Raw genomic sequence first — 12,291 nt, 5'->3', positions numbered from 1 at the left:
AAAGCTGCCAGCTAACAGGCAGCTTAGGACGCAGCTGTTTCATAAAAAAAGTGCAAACACCTGGGTGTTGCGGAGCAAAGATAGGAGCTAAAACTTGATGGGATGATGCTCTCTCTGGCCTAGGGTGCTCTTTCTGTCATTCAAAACACACTAAAGGAATGGTAAATAGCTAATGCAACAGCAATGCCCTACTTATAAAAGCTGTCTGACTTTACTAGATTAAAAAAGCAATGACTTCAAAGAAGACGAAGGGTGGGGCTAAAAAAGAACAAAAGCAAGAAAAAGCCAAGTTTGTACATGCATAAGCAAAATAGCATAGTAATCTATTAGTACTTATTGCACAATCTGAAAACATGTCAGTAAATGGAAGTCCTTTTTAAATTAATTGGGTGCAACATAGATTATATAAAAATAAAATAGCAGTGCTACTGGGACCATTATATTTAATACCATTTTTTGGTGAATTTAGTATTAACAATTGGTGAATTTAGTATTAACAAGTGACCTAGTTTTTCGGAACACTTCCATTTATTATTAAATAAAAATGCTCCAGAAATAGATTACTTTAAGCACAAATCACTTATCCATTTATATAGGAAGAATTTTTATGTGACATAGATTATCGCTTGCCAGATTGATGTAAAAGAGTTTTTTTTAAAAAAAAACAACTCTGATCTTACCTACCAGTGCTCATAAACCAAACTCTTCAATATTCTGGCCCATCAAAATTTCACTACATGACCTACATAAAGAAAATTGTCCAGTGGGGAAGCTAGATCAATGACATAGGCCTGACTTTTCAGAACTTCATTGTTGCATGTGTTTCTCTTCTAAGTTCTCACCATGATAATTTCTCCCATTTAAAGTGAGAAGGCTGAGTTTAGATACACTGTTTTAAAATTGAAATAGTGTCAAATATTTTAAGTTCTGAAATTCTATACTTATTTCCAATATTGTGTTGTATATACTTTTGCTTATAATGTTTGCATCTAAATTTTAGGGTTTTTTTTTAAAATTGAAATAGTGTCAAATATTTTAAGTTCTGAAATTCTATACTTATTTCCAATATTGTGTTGTATATACTTTTACTTATCATGTTTGCATCCGAAATTCTCAGAAATACATATATTCTTCTATATAGATAAGGGCTCCAGTAGGAGTTCCCAACACTTACGGGACATTATTTACATATTTTTCTTTTCCGCTTGGGAGCATATCTACTATAAATGCTTTGTGCATGACAGATGTTTCATTTACTATAAAATTAAGGAAATGTTTATGCTTCATTCAATAGTAGATTTACATGCGTAGCCTAAGACAGATACATAGAAGGATCTTAACCTGAACATCTTGAATTTAAACATATTTATTACTTAAAGAATAAATGATCTTCCGGGTAAGAAACTGAACATTCTCACTGACCTATGTGGTAGGCACTGAGGAGCTCCAAACCTTGTTTCAGGTCAAAATATGTGGCCACATCTGGTCTCTTACTTTCTACTAGAATTAGGACACAGCTATGGCTGATGGGGAGTACCTGAGTGGTACAAACAGTTACCGTGCTCAGCTGCTAACCAAAGGTTAGAGACTTAAGTCAACCCAGAGGCACTTTGAAAGAAAGGCCTGATGATCTATTTCTGAAAAATCAGTCACTGAAAACCCTATGGAGCACAGTTCTACTCTGACACATATGGGATTGTCGTGAGTCAGAGGAGCCTGGACAGCAATGGGTACTGTTTATGTATGACTAATGGACTGACTAGGCAAGTCCTGTACTGCTTGGCATAAGGCGTCGGAGCTAAAGTTGCACTTTTGCAATTTAAAATCACTATGCACTGGGCTGGGATGCTCTTGGTGGTGCAGTGTTTAAGAGCTCTGCTGCTAACCAAAATGTCAGTAGTTTGAGTCAATTAGCTGCTTCTTGGAAACCCTATGGGGCAGTTCTACTCTGTCCTATAGGGTCTCTATGAGTTGGAATTGACTCAAAGACAATGGGGATTCTCTTGGTCCTAGGGGTTTGACTTAGGAAACTAACAACAAAAAATAGCTGAAGAAAGCCCAAAAAGCATTTAAAATACCCTTGCTTGTTGCTAATGAGAGTAGACACCTTAATTGTGTTCTACTTCCTTTCTTCCTCTCAACATTATCTTTTGCTCCTGTACCTTTTACATAGCCATTAAAAGATACATCCTGCTGCTACCTTAATCCCACCCATTTCTAACATGATCATGCAAGGCCACTTAGGAATTCTATTAAAAACAAACAAACAAAATACCCATTGCCTTCTGCATCCCGTAAGTACACATTATTCAGCCCAGCCTCCCCTGTTTTAAAATACTATGAATATTGGCTTGGCAGTGCACTATGCTGATGATGTGCCTCTCCAAATGGAAGCCAGTGGCCAGGGTCTGGTTTCCTAGTGTGCAGTGTTTTCCAAAACAAAAAATGTGCGATGCCTGAGATTATTGAAGATATTTCCAGAAAAAAAAAATGTTAGAATTTTCAAATAATTGGGCAGGTACTCAGTTTTTCCGGTATTCTCATACTTCCCCAAACTATGTCAGATACAAACATTCGTATGTACTAGTTTTATGTGTTCATATTTCATGCTTGTGGGAGGCTTTGGTATAAATTTCTAGAGAGAGCAAAGAGTCGGGGCAGAAGTTCTGCAATTAATTATTTCCTATACATTGTAGATACTTTAGATAGTTTTCATAACATAGTATTTGAGCTCTGAGCTTGAGCCCTCTGCTATATGGTAGGATTTTACCCCAGTTCCTAGTATGTTGCCTCGTCCATGGTAAATGCTTAGCTATCATTGAAAAATTATCACCAGGAGGTACCTTTTGAATTATTTGTGTGATACTGGATTTTTTTTAAAGCATTTAATTAACAAATGCAACGAAATATTAGAGAATGTATTTTTAATGTATAGTCCTTATTGTGAGTAGGTATGTGTATGAGTTTTCAGTGTATATTCACTTCAGGCAGAGAAAGAATGCCATGTCTGACATCTGCTGCTAAGAATTTACTCCATTCTGTTTCCATTTGTTTCCTGTACATCTATGTTGTTACATGCCCTCATGTCAGTTCCTACTCATAGTGACCCCATGTACAACAGAATGAAATATTGCCCAGTACTGAACATTCTCACAATCATTGTTATGCTTGAACCCATTGCTGCAGCCACTGTGTCAATCCATCTCATTGGGGGTCTTCCTCTTTTTTGCTGACCCTCTACTTTAGCAAGCATGATGTCCTTCTCAGGGTCTTGTTCCTCCTTATAACACGTCCAAAGTATGGGAGATGAAGTCTTGCCACCCTTGCTTCTAATAGGCATTCTGACTATACTTCTTCCGAGACAAATTTGTTCATTCCTCTGGCAATCCATGGTATATTCAATATTCTTCTCCAACACCATAATTCAAAGACATCAGTTTTTCCCCAGTCTTCCTTACTTATCGTCCAGCTTTCAATGCATAGGAGGCATCTGAAAACACCATGGCCTGGGTCAGACGCACGATAGTCCTCAAAGTGACATATTTGCTTTTTAACCCTTTAAAGAGAACTTCTGCAGCGGATTTGCCCAATGCAATGCGTCGTTTGATTTCTTGACTGCTGCTTCCATGGGTGCTGATTGGGGAGCCAAGTAAAATGAAATCCTTGACAACTTCAATCTTTTCTCCGTTTATCATGATGTTACTCACTGGTCCAGTTGTGAGGATTTTCGTTTTCTTTATGTTGAGGTGTAATCCATACTAAAGGCTGTGGTCTTTGATCTTCATCAGTAAGTGCTTCAAGTCCTCTTCACTTTCAGCAAGCAAGGTTGTGTTATCTGCATAACACACCTTGTTAATGAATCTTCCTCTAATTCTGATGCCTCATTCTTCTTCATATAGGCCAGCTTCTTAGATTATTTGCTCAGCATATAGATCGAATAAGTCTGGTCAAAGGATACCACACTGAAGCACAACTTTCTTGACTTTACACCGCGCAGTATCCCTTTGTTTTGTTCAAAAATTGCCTTAGTCTAAGCGCAGGTTTCTCGTGAGCACAGGTAAATGTTCTGGAATTCTCATTCTTCACAGTGTTATCCATAATTTGTTATGATCCACACAGTCAAATGCCTTTGCATAGTCAATAAAACACAGGTAAACATCTTCTGGTATTCTCTGCTTTCAGCCAGGATCTATCTGACATCAGTAATGACATCCCTTGTTCCATGTCCTGTTTTGAATTTCTGGCAGTTCCCTGTCAATGTACTGCTGCAAACACTTTTGAAAATGATCTTCAGCAAAAATTTACTTCAGTATGATATTAATGACATTGTTCAATAATTTTCACATCCTGTTGGGTTACCTTTCTTTGCAACAGATACAAATATGGATCTCTTCCATTCCGTTGGCCAGGTAGCTATCTTCCACATTTTTTGTAATAGAGGAGTGAGCGCTTCCAGCACTGCATTTGTTTATTAAAACTTCTCAGTTGATATTCTGCAACGGGTTTTGTTTTTCAGTAGTGCCTTCAGGGGAGCTTGGACCTCTTCTTTAAGTACCATCAGTTCTTGATCATACGCTGCCTCCTGAAATGGTTGACTGTAGAACAATTCTTCCTTGTACGCTGACTCTGCATTCACTCGAGGCTTCCTGAATCTTGTAATATTTTCCCCAAGAATTAGAACTACTGAACTTTTAGTCAGCAGCTGAACTCTTAATCACTGCACCACCAGGGCTCCATACATTTGCTAAAATCTGCACAATGTACAGCTTTAAACACCTTTCACTTTTTAATGCATTTAGAATTGAGTTGATAATCATTGAAAGACTATATTCTCCACATCTTATTTTAAAAACAGAAGAACTGCATTAAGATATAAAATCAGGATAAAAATGTTGTAACATCATTACTCCTAGATAGTATGATATTATGTTATGAAGAATGAAGGGATAGTTCAAACGGAGATGCACACAAACTTACATATCTCACGAAAACCCAAATTTAAGGAGATATATTTTAGATCTGAAAATTATAACAATGAAAGATTAATGAAAATAAATTAGTTAAAATTTATGGCTTTCAGCTCAGAGCAATATGTAGCATGAAAACAAAAGTGGTTTAGGAAACTGAAAATCCACTAAAAGAATCATTTACTGGACATCCACTGTGTTTTGGCTTGCTTTAATTAATGACAATTTGGCACAGATATTTTTCAGGTGAATTAGCTTTGGTTTGCCCCTGAAACACTTTGAATACTAGTCCAATGCCTTACTAAAATAAACCCAAGTAAGAAGAAGCATATCAGCACACAAGCATTCAAATGGAGTTTTGAAATATATAAGAAAATATAAGAAGTCAATACATTTACTTAGGATATACTTGATATACCTAGGCATGGTGTAGTTTTATGTTAAACTATGGAATTGGATGATTTTTTTTTATTTCCAAGTTAAATTTTTTTTTTTTTTATTTCCAAGTTAATAAGACACCAGCTTGCCTGACTTAGCTATTGGCAATTTAATTTTTTTTTAATTTACTTTTTTAAATATATGTGCAATTGACTTCCTTTGTTCTTCCTTACTCTCATTTGTTGGGCCTCTTATTAATATATGAGTCGGCATCAATTCAACAGCAGTGGGTTTTTCTTATTAATATTAACATTTACTCATAAATACAGAATACGTCATACATTCATTTGTATCTTTGTTCATTTTATTAATATATAAGCCACTTTTTTTTTTTTTTTAAGCCACTTTACCACCTCCTCAATACAACCCCTCATTCTAGCAGGAGAGTGGGTGGTCTATTTATTAGCATCTTAGAGGAACACACTTGGGAGCATTCCTTCCTCTTCTATGTATTAGAATATAAGGACATTGTACCTAGTTTTTGTTCAAATAAAAGGGATCTTCCTGGGGTATGCTAAGGAAGTGTGGGCAGCAAGAGTCCCCGTTCCTGCTGGTCCTCTGGGTTAGGTTATCCTGGTAGTGCTCTAGCAGGTAGCTTTCCTCCCAGCAGTTTGTCAACAGTTTGTTCCTTTTAGTCAAGCAACAAAAGAAAGAAATGAGACATGAGCAAAGAAAAGTAAAGCTGTTTCTCTCTGCAGGTTGGGGCAGGTTTATATACTACTCCCCCTTATACTTTTCAAATATTTTTATTATTTAATTTTTTGAAGGTCCACTCAGAGGTTTTCAGTCAGAGGTAGACACACTCTATCATTTTGGTGAATATTTTTTAAAGCTTTATGAAATCTTGTTTTCTATGTTGAGTTTTTCCTACTTTTGCCCTAATCCAGGGGAAAACATTCCCTTTTGGTGGCTTTTAGTTTTACTCTCTTCACATGTCAGCTGCCTATGAATTGGGCTTTTAGGTTTAATTGGACAGACGTTGCTCATTAATATGTTGGTTCTCAAATTAACCACATCTGAGAGTCATGGAAAGCATCTTGGTCAGTTAACTAAATAAATGAGATTCTGTAACCAGAATATTTGTTTTCTTTTCTTACCTTATTTTATATATATATATATATATGGAAACCCTGGTGGAGTACTGGTTAAGTGCTACGGCTGCTAACCAAAAGGTCAGCAGTTCGAATCTGCCAGGTGCTTCTTGGAAACTCTATGGGGCAGTTCTACTCTGTCCTATAGGGTCGCTATGAGTCAGAATCAACTCGACGGCAGTGGGTTTTAGTGGATATATATACCCAGTATTTGTCATTGGTGTTGTTGTTAGGTGCCGTCAGATCAGTTCTGAGTCACAGTGACCCCATTTATACTAGAACAAAACACTGCCTGCTCCTGCACCAACCTCACAATCGCTGTTATTCTTGAGCCCGCTGTTGCAGCCACTGTGTCAATCCATTTTATTGAGGGTCTTTTTCGCAGACCTTCTCCTTACAAAGTATGATGTCCTTCTCCAGGGACCGATTCCTCCTGATAACATGTCCAGTGTGTGTCAGATGTAATCTCACCATTATTGTTTCTAAGGAGCTTTCTGGCTGTATTTCTTCCCTGACAGAGTTGTTCGTTCTTTTGGCAGTCCACAGTATATTCAATATTCATCACCAACATACGGATTAATTATTCCGGGGTACTCCTCAGATTACTTAAGGATTTAAACGTACACTTGTAGAATAGATTATCTAAATAAGTCAATCTGTCTGATATTAGAAAAAAATACACAGAAAGTCTTCAGAGATTATCTTTTCTTACAACTACTATTGATGAATCTTATTAAGCACTGACATTTATGAGAATCCAGAATCTAAGTGCTTTTTCTTGAGGTCAAATCACCACACAAAAAAACAAAAAACAAACAAAAAAAACTTCATAGTGGTCTTTAAAATTTCTAGCTCTCATTACAACTTTGACCTCCTGTCATTAACCTTATAGGATTACAAAATGTACAATTGCAAAAGCAAATGGGGTAAGTTGTTTTGAACCCCTGATAAGATTGAATCGGATCACTGTTCCCGAACCAAGTGAAATTTAGTTTTGCTCCATGCAAAAAGAAGTCCATTTAAGTGACTTGTTCCTGAGGCTCCTTCCCAAATTCTCAATCCCACACACCCTATCATTTCTTAGGTTTTTCTACTGAACATGAGGTATGCGTACTCACTATCAATATTACTGACTATAATCTGAATATATATTTTGATATTATCACTTTTATATTAACATGCTCTGTGGGCAGCAGAGTGGGAATAAAGGAAGTCTGGTCACAGTTAAGCTAAAATATGGTTGTTGAGATTTTTTTTTTCTTTTTAGCTTTATTTTATTTTGTATGATGAAGGTAAATATTTTAAATGATTAAAAAAAGTTACTCTCTTAAGGAAAAAAAAAAAGCTATCAGTACTGTAAAATTCCCAGTTACTCTTTTCAAGGAACTTTTGTTTGTAGTGAAATGTGAAGTGACACAATTTGAAGGGTATATGCCTTGGCAGACCATATGAAAGGAAAGCCAGCACAACAATTTCCCCAGAAAAAGTACTCTTTATTAATGCCACCAGGCAGTAGACAAGCTGTCACCAACAGAGTCATTAGAATGCCCCAGACGGGTATCCTGATAACTCTGTTTTATTCCATTGGAGTCACTCTGTGCCACTTCATGGCTGAGTGTCTCCCTCGACTTTAGAAAAGAAGTTAGTTCATATTCCCGCTGTAAACTCAATACCTGGCCATATCACCTCACACTAACAGCAGAAAATGCAAATGACAACACTTTGCACTTTATACAGAATGCTCCAGGAAAGACTGTCAAAGTGATTCATAAACTAGGACTATCTTTTCTGAGAGTAAACGAAGGCACAGAGTGGTTAGATAATGGTGTCTCTCAGTCAACAGGCCAACTCTTTGGGGAGATGGGTAAAAAATAAAAAACTTCTAAGTGTTGTATTTTGATAAATTGGCATTATCTTTACAAAAGTATTCTAAAACACTAATGAAAAACAGGGAAAAGCTGTGCCTAATTTAACAGAGTAGGTATTATTTTCTCTAAAACCACAGGGTGATTCACCTACAAATAATATTCGAATGATAGACATCAAAATCATTAGGGGGCGTATGAGTCCAGTCTTCAACATTTACCCAGTTTCTTCTCAGGTTTGGGATCTGATTTTGTTTTTTTCACTTTCAAAATTAACATTTTTATTAAATCAGGTTCACTTTAGAAAAGTCAACAAGGTTTTTTTTTTTTTTAATAAAACCAAAATACAATTTTTTATACCGTATACATATATACATACACACAGACACACACATATATATATATGCAGCAAACTACTTCTGAGATTTTCTTTTATGTTCTTTTAGTTATTTTAAAGAAAGCGTAAAGTGTGTATGTATGTTAGTGTGGAATGTCAGCTAATCTACTCTTCATCCTTAATTCTGCAATTTGGGCCTTCTAGTACAAGATACTTTATGATTCTCATTAATGAATATTAAGGGCAAATGCAGTTTTGACTAAAATGTAACAAAACAGTGGTTGGTAGAATCTCTCTTAGTACTTCATACTCACACAGTATTTCTAAGAATAAGAAATGAGCACTATATACATAAGCATGTGTGTGTATGTGTGTGTGTAAAATCAATTTTTAAGGTGTAATAGCTGCCAATTGGATCACTTGACATTTGATGGTTTTTATAAAAGTTGATGATATATAAAACACTAATCAGATAAACACTTCAAACCCATATCGTCCATTTTAAAAATCCTTAATAGAAGTTGTTTGTAATCTGACAAACTGCTTGCGCGTGCATGCAGATTGTTAGTTTTGAATGTCTAAACTGAAATAACACCAAACCTCTTGTTCAAATATATATTTATAACATAATATCACCACCTGAAATTTTTTAATAAAAGTTTTATCTTAGCTAATCAGAAATATCGGCTGTTGAGAAATTCTGAGGCCGAAGAGCTGTTATTCAGTTGCTTTCTTTTGGGTTTATAAATTAGTCAGCAAAACAAACAAGATTGAAACTACCAAGTGCTCACCAAAGAAATGAATTTTTCTCTGGATATTTCCTTCTAATACTAAAAGGGAAATATCTTTACAATGAGCTTTCACTTTTTGAAGAGGTAAAATTATTAAAGAAATCTTACCAGTCTTCAAAAATACTAAAAGTTACATAAATACAGTTTTCTTATAGTTGAATTCTTGAGGGAGAATGTGTATAAACAAGTTTACTGTGGCGTATGCCATTTAGCATTTCAAGTTTCCACTCTGCCACTCTGATAACTGCCTCAGATTTGCTAGGTTCATATCAATCATGTCTTAAAAAGTTGCTACTGTGTGTTACCTGGGTAAAATAAAGTATATGCCAGGAATTGCACCAATGTTCAAAAGCAACAGAATAATGAAAAGTTCAAGAGTAGTACACATAAAAATATAAGGTACAGCAATTATTCCCTTTTCACCATTACATTGGTGAAATATCCTTTTTATGCTTTTAAAGCTAATGTCATAACTTTCATTCTTTCATTTATCAAAAGGACGAAGTTTTTGAAAGTCACCTTTATTTTTCAATGAAAAACTAAAACAATAGACTCAATTACTTTTATTAAAATGTACATCAATTTATTGAAATGTTGACTTCATGTAGTTTTCTCCTTAAAGATGGCACTTGCAGGTACAAGATGTAGAGATGTCTATAGCCTTCAGGTGTTTACATGAAGAAAATTCTTCGACAATGGTTTCATATTGATTTTCCTCATTTTTTAGCTAAAGAGTCACAAATATTCCATAATCAAACTGATTTCTTTGATTTGGATGACTAAAGGAATTTCTAGTAATCTGGCTAGGATATCCCCATGGAAGAGACCCACATAGGTCACATCACAGAAACTAATGAAATAGGTGATTACTGTTAAGCGGAAACCTGATGGCCAGTGGTTAAGAGCTATGGGCAAGCTACAGCTACTAACCAAAAGGCCTGGGGTTCAAATCCACCAACTCTCCTTGGAAACCCTCTGGGGTAGTTATACTCTGTCCTATAGGGTTGTTATGAGTCGGATTCGACCCGAAGGCAATGTGTTTTGGTTTTGGATTTGGTTAAGGGACCCAGTAAATGCTGTCTGGTAAAATTTGACTCTTGACACAATGGGTACTTAAAACTGGGATGCCCAGAAGAACTTGTATTCTCTTGATAACTTTCTGTGCCATCAGATGTCGATGTTTCACTCCTATTACTGTACCTTACTGCCATGGTGGCGCAATGGTTAAGCGCTTGGCTGCTAAGTGAAATGTTGGCGGTTTGAACCCACCCAGTGGCTCTGTGGGAGAAAGACCCAGTGATCTGCTCCCATAAAAATTATAGCCTAGAAAACACTGTGGAACAGTTCTACTCTGTTGCTATGAGTCGAAAATTGACTGGATGGCACTTAACAAAAATAATAACTGAAGCTTGAGAAATCTGAAAGTTTGGAATGGTACAAAAAACATCATATTCATCTGGAAACTTCTTTCAAAATTTGCAATGTTGTCTCATGTGATAGAATTTAATCTGGTTTTCACAGTATCTGCAGCTACCAGAAAACTTCCTCATGGTATTTTCAAGGACTAAATCTCATTCAGGACATGGTGTCTTTCTTCTAGTCATAATTCCATGAGAGAGGGGACAATGTATTCTGCTTTCTCTCATTGCAGTCAGGAAATATTCTCTGTAGAAAACGTGATGACCAGCCGCAGTAGGGACAGGTGTTTTGAGCACCCCCGACAGACAGGGCAGCAGAAATCACCTACGGGGTAAGGTGTGGTCATAGAGAGCTCCTCAGCCATGGCTAGGGGTGGGGGATAAGGAATCTGATTTAATATACAGCCTAATATCAAGGGACAGTAGACTGGATTGGGACTGAAGAGCTCCAAGTCTCTTATAATAATCAATATGCCATGTGTCTTTTGTCATTCCGAGCCCCTCTGTTCAGGAATTCACCCTGTTAGTAAAATGATGGTTATGTAAACTGCCTATTCCTCCAATCAGTTGTGTAGGAGTTTTCTCAAGGACATTTTTCTTCATTCGTTTAGCCTAAAACTGATGTAAGTTGGGGCAAATTGGACTAATGGCAATGTTTAAGATTAACAACAGTAACAATAAAACTAACTATTTAGGAGTAGTGTCTCATATTTCTGTCATCTCAGGGATTTGGGATATAACATTTATTTAAATGGGTATATTGAAGATTAAAAAAGAAAAAAAAAAAAGGCAAAACACCACACACTCAATATGTATGTTAAAAGAGGAAGCCTCTGCAGAATTTTAACCCTGAGAAAAGTGGCTAAGAAATTACTATGCTGGCCCCAAAATGGCATGGGCAAGTATTCCACTCTCGAAGGCTAGGAGTCGATCTACCGACTGTACCATATAATTGCTACCTTGGTTGGTGGCGATAGGCTCTTTTGTTCTTGCTTTTCAGTGTCATATTGTCATCTGTGTAATTTCCCTTGACAGGACTCTCTTCTTTAATTTCAAATTTTAGTTCTGCAAACTTTTTCTTTTTTTTAAGTTCTTACACTTTTCTAAGTTACATGGTTTTACTATAAAATAAAACACCTGTCAACTTTCTCAGGACAGTTACAATCTGGGGAATCAGAGTCATGTATCATAAATATCTTTCCATTTACTGTCTTTTCCCAAAGGCAAATGTATTTGACCTAGAGTTTTTTTCACACTCACTTTTTACTATGTTAAGTCAAGGATTTATGTAATTATCTGTGTCTTCGCAGAGAAAATGCAACAAGCAATTACTTTAAGCAAATAATTACCTTAGTCTCCCAAAGTTCCAATACCAGGTCAATAT

The 12,291-nt window shown here is 36.1% G+C and overlaps 1 pseudogene; it reads right to left on the bottom strand.

Moving 5' to 3' along the window:
- Positions 1 to 10,105: 10,105 nt before the first annotated feature.
- LOC126074846 (E3 ubiquitin-protein ligase RNF138-like) lies at positions 10,106 to 11,272 on the bottom strand (annotated as a pseudogene).
- Between the last annotated feature and the right edge of the window lie 1,019 nt (positions 11,273 to 12,291).

Source organism: Elephas maximus, chromosome 4, assembly GCF_024166365.1.
Source record: "Elephas maximus indicus isolate mEleMax1 chromosome 4, mEleMax1 primary haplotype, whole genome shotgun sequence".
NCBI classification, from domain to species: domain Eukaryota; kingdom Metazoa; phylum Chordata; class Mammalia; order Proboscidea; family Elephantidae; genus Elephas; species Elephas maximus.
This window is presented reverse-complemented; position numbering and strand designations above follow the sequence as displayed.